Source organism: Onychomys torridus, chromosome 14 (assembly GCF_903995425.1).
Source record: "Onychomys torridus chromosome 14, mOncTor1.1, whole genome shotgun sequence".
NCBI classification, from domain to species: Eukaryota; Metazoa; Chordata; class Mammalia; order Rodentia; family Cricetidae; genus Onychomys; species Onychomys torridus.
The window spans coordinates 73,050,402-73,055,237 of record NC_050456.1 but is presented as its reverse complement, the minus strand read 5'-3'; positions in this window follow the sequence as shown (position 1 = coordinate 73,055,237).

Below are 4,836 nucleotides of genomic sequence, written 5' to 3'. Positions count from 1 at the left end.
CCTTTAAAGGTTTAAACCTTTCCTTGTTGATTAGACAGAAAAGGTAGAAGTGCTGAGGGGTGTCTTTTCTCTTATGTGTGAATATGGTGTTGCCATGGACTTGGTTAATAAAGAAGTTTGTTTCTGGCCTATGGCAAGTCAGTTATAGCCAGTAGGAAATCTAGAGAGAGAGAGAAGAAGAAGAAAAGACAGAGATTGGGAAATGCATCCTGTCACCAGCGGAGTAGCATGGAACTGACACCACAGTAAAGACACAGGAACATGTAGCCCAAAACATAGGAATGGGGTAAAGCATAGAGCTAGGGTAGCAAGAAGGCCCGACCCATAGGGCCAATAACAGTTTGAAATAATATAAAGCTTCTCGTTGTTTGTTTCTTAGGCCTTAATCATTGGTTCCTGTCCTGGCTAATAGTTCATTCAGATGTTTTGTCCCTTGTCACCTTTGAAGTCTTTAAACTCCTTGAACATGTTATGACTTTGTCCTTTTCTAGTTTTCCGTTGTCATTATAGGAAAGTACATTTCTAATGTTGTGACTGTTGTGAAGGGGAACCGAAATTTTCGTTATCGGGTTCAGATTTTCCTCGACTTAGAGGGGCCTTCGCCAGTGATTGCATGATCAGAAAAGTGGTACTTCCAGTACCAGAGGATGAATCCATTTGTGTGTGTTTGCTCCTCCGCTCTAAACGGTGGTCGCTACTCTGATGCCGCGGAGGGAGAACAGAATTCGCTGGATCTGGGGGTCATGTGTTAGGCCCAACCAAGCACATGCTCTCTCACGATTGTTTTATAGTGTTGCTTTTAGGCGTTATAGTTGGTGACCTTCACGGCAATGCTCTCAGTTGCGCATGGGTTTGCTCTAAGGCTCCAAGGAGTTATCGATGGGAGCCGCAAGTGCATGATGGGGGACCTGTTTTAACAACATTTTATGTGACAGAGAAAGGCACACACCACACACCAACACAACACACACACACCACACACACAACATGTTCCCCTACCCTTCACTAACAATAGACCTTGTAGTGGCAACTCATTCTTGGAGTAGGAGAGGGAGGGCTTGGGCGTGTCTTGTGTATATTCACAAACTTGTTTCTTCCCTCTGTCTCTGTCAAAATAAAATGTAATTATCATGGTGCCGAGTATGCAGCTCATCTCTATGTGTTTCCTCAACAGGAGAACAGGAGAGAGGGCTCTTGTCTTAACTTGAGATGCAGAGGTCCCACTTCCATCTCGTTCTCTAATTCCAGGATGGTTTGTTTCTCCCAAACAGAATCTCTGCTGTTAAGCCCGCAGACGCTTCTCCAGAACTTCAGTTCCTATGAAATAAGGGGTTAGTGCAACACTCGGAAGTCCTCAGAAGACTAATGTACCAGTTTACTATCAATGAAATTAAAAAAAACAAAAAACTGCTACATGACGTACACTCTGTCACTTGTTCCCAGGTGCGTGGCACACAAATCAAAATCAAACAGAAATCATCACGCTGTTATGGATCTCGCAAGAACCAGTTTCTTTAATAAAAATATGCCAAATACTTGCAGTAATTGATTTTCCAGTTCATTCTCTTATCTCCATATTTATTTATTCCATGATTCTACCCCCACCCCGCCCAACCCTCCACCCCCCCACCCTTTTGAAGCACAGAAGTGGGGTGGGGGGCCTAGAAGGCGGTAAGTTTTCCGCTCCACTACAGTTAAGTAACTGGCACAGTGTTTATGCTTCTGGGAATAAAGCGATTCTTGGAAAAATTGACTTCTGGTCCAGTGGAGGTTGAAGCACAGAAGGTAAGAAGGGGCACGGAGGTGACCCGTGACCGGCGGGCCCTGGACACCCCAGTCGCCCGAAGGAATAAGAAGGGAGCAAGGGAAGTGGACGGGCCAGTGAAGGGGTTTTATATAGCAATCAAGTTATACCCAGGACGCACAAGGGATGAGCCCCACAGGGCCGAGTGAGATTAGTTCCTGCAGGCAAAGAAGAAGGAGAAAGCACAGCAGAAGGGCATCCCTGGGTGTGGAAGCACGGAGCCATAGAGTAAAAGATTCCTGAGAATGAGAAGTGTCAGTGGTGACAGAATCCCTTCTATGGGACAAGAGATAGGAAGAAAGAGTTTGGTGTCAGTCGGGGTGTCTCTTAAAAGGGACCAATAGTTGCCCGGTTTTTTGAAATCTTTCTTTTCAAAATAAATATACCAATATTTATCTTATTTATTAATTACACCTTCACGGCTGCAGACACAGTTCGCGAGGGCATATGTAAATTACAACAGCCTAATAATAAATATAAGATCATGGTAAAGGAAAGTAATCTAGGCTGAAATCAATAAGATATGGTGGGACAAAAGGGTGAGAGCAGACGACAACATGGCTAGCAGACTGTCCAGAAGCGCGACGATAACATAAGCGCGTCTCGTTCAGAGATCCTCAAGCGATGGAGGAAACTACTTGGTGAAGAATGAAAAGAGGTGGACCGCATGCACGAGTAGTGCCACAGAACTCCCAGGTCTGGTGAAGGGCAGGGCAGCTCGAAGCCAGGGTTCTTGTGAGGCTGGGACACACTCAAGCCTCTATGCGTAGCACGCCAACACGGACGTCATTCGGTGGATAAAGAGTTAGGAGCGACTGGTGCCATAAGCATGGTAATCTGCCGTAAAAATGCACATCGTTGTCCGCTGAGACATGAAACAACCTCAGTTCTGAAGCTAGGAGAGGACATCCGCAAGGGCGATGGACAGTGGCGGGGTCAGAGACACAAGTAAGCGTGCAGAGGAGAGGGCTCAAACATTACACCCGGATTGCAGCCTGGTGTCATTCAGGGGCTGTCTGGAAGAGCGTGCAGGACTAGAGGCGTCAATAGTACAAACTGAGCAATGTGTACATGTGTTATCACCCTGCAATGTTCAAGTCAGCTAAAGAGTCAAATTCTATCGTTGGCTGTTTCTTCTCTGTGGAAGATTATCTTTGTCGGATTTTCGGAGGAAGCAGGGTGTTCTCATGGTGAGGCTGTGTTGGAGCGCTGTCCTGGACTAGCTGGCTCCGTGTGATGACGCACAGCTGAGCCGGTGGCGAGATCAGCAGAGAGTGTGCACGCTGGCCTGCATGCTTCGCAGGAGTGCTGAGTATCTACGAGCAAATGATCGCACCAGCCAGATGATGCGTGCTGTTGTGAGGGGGGGGACGGGAGAGGAACGACGCTAAGAAACGAGACAGATCCGCGAAAGACGAAAAAGCGGGGGCGACGAGACGGCAAGGGAGGCAGCTTTTTTTTTTTCTTTTTTGTGTTCCTAGGGCAGGAGATAGCCATTGGGTCAAGACTCCCTGTGGCATTGGAGACTGCCACAGGTATCCCTGTGCTTGTAAATAAAGTTTTATTGGCATACAGCCAGACTCATTTGTTCATACAACATCTAGCGCTAAGTGTGACTGAAGCAGGCTGGCCCTCAGAACCCGAGATAGTTACTCTCTGCAGACCTTGTCTGGAACCCACAATGGTGCTCCTTTGTTAAGTAATGAGTTCTAGGTAAAAATATTGAAGAAAATAAAGTTAGTGATGTGAGGAAACAGTGTTCTGTTGGTTTTCTAGTTCTCTGATGGCACGATTGAAAAACGATGCTGTCCTGATGGGGTGGTGACAGGTGACTGGGTGGTGCTCTTGCCTTCTGGGGGTATAGGTATCTCACAGTAAGTGGAACTGAGCAGGAGCCACACTCCTGCTGGAGTTGGTCTGCAGATGGTATTCAAGGCTTCCATGGTGAGGCACACTCCTCCAGTGTGGGAGAGGGCCAGGGACGCACGAGCTGACCTCTCATCTGCTGTCATAGGGTTTACCATGCCACACCGATTGGCATTCATTGTCATGTGCATCCGGTGCATCCTCTGAGCACCTGGTGGGCTGCAGTCAAGGGCATTGTGATTTTAGAAGGGCTGCCACGGTCATGTGACTGGCCTCCTGTGGTCGGGTCAGTCACAGCACCACCTGGCTGGCAGGGTTCCAGTGAGGGTAGGTGTCACTCTGGGTTAAGGACTCCTGTCTCAGTATAGCTATGCCCCTCCTCCACACACTGTCAGTGGGAACCGGCCAGGCAGCTAGCTTGGTGCCGGAGGTCTGAGTGTCATGTCAGAGAATTCCTTCTTCTTCTCTAAGGGTTGGCTGTGGCCTTTCTGACTGATCAGTTGACTGTTTCTCATCATCCCAGTAGCCACTTGGATATTCTCAGAGGTAGGGTTCTCACTACCTCCCAGAGAATGTTGTCCCCTAAACGTGCCAGCAATTATCAACTTTCTCAAAGCAGCAGCGAACAGTCAAGAATGACTCAGGATCAGTCTTGCTCACAGTCCCTTGTAGGAGGAAGTATGGAATGTCATCAGCTCCTCACCTGAGATTCTAGCCAATCCCTTCTGAAACCCCTCCCAAATGTGTGCAATCTTACCCCATCTGCCTGTGGTCTCGGGAGATACTGACTTATAAAGAGAGTAGAAGTGGGTAACTCTACCTATACAGATGTGTTAGTTAAATTTCTGTCGCTGTCAAAATATTGTGACCACAGCCACTTATAAAAAAAGCGTTCCACCAGGGGTTGTGGTTTCAGAGGGTTAAAGTCTGTGACAGCAGAGCAAAGCCATGCTAGCAGGAAGAGCTGAGAGCTCACATCTTGATCCACTCAATATCAGAGAGAGCATTGGGGATGATGGCAGACTTTTGAAGCCTCAAAGTCCACCCCCTAATGACTCATCTCCTCCAACAGAGCCACACCTCTTTTTTTTTTTTTTTTTAATTTGCATTGGTGTTTTGCCTGCATGTATGTCTATGTGAGGGTGTCAGATCTTGGAGTTACAGAC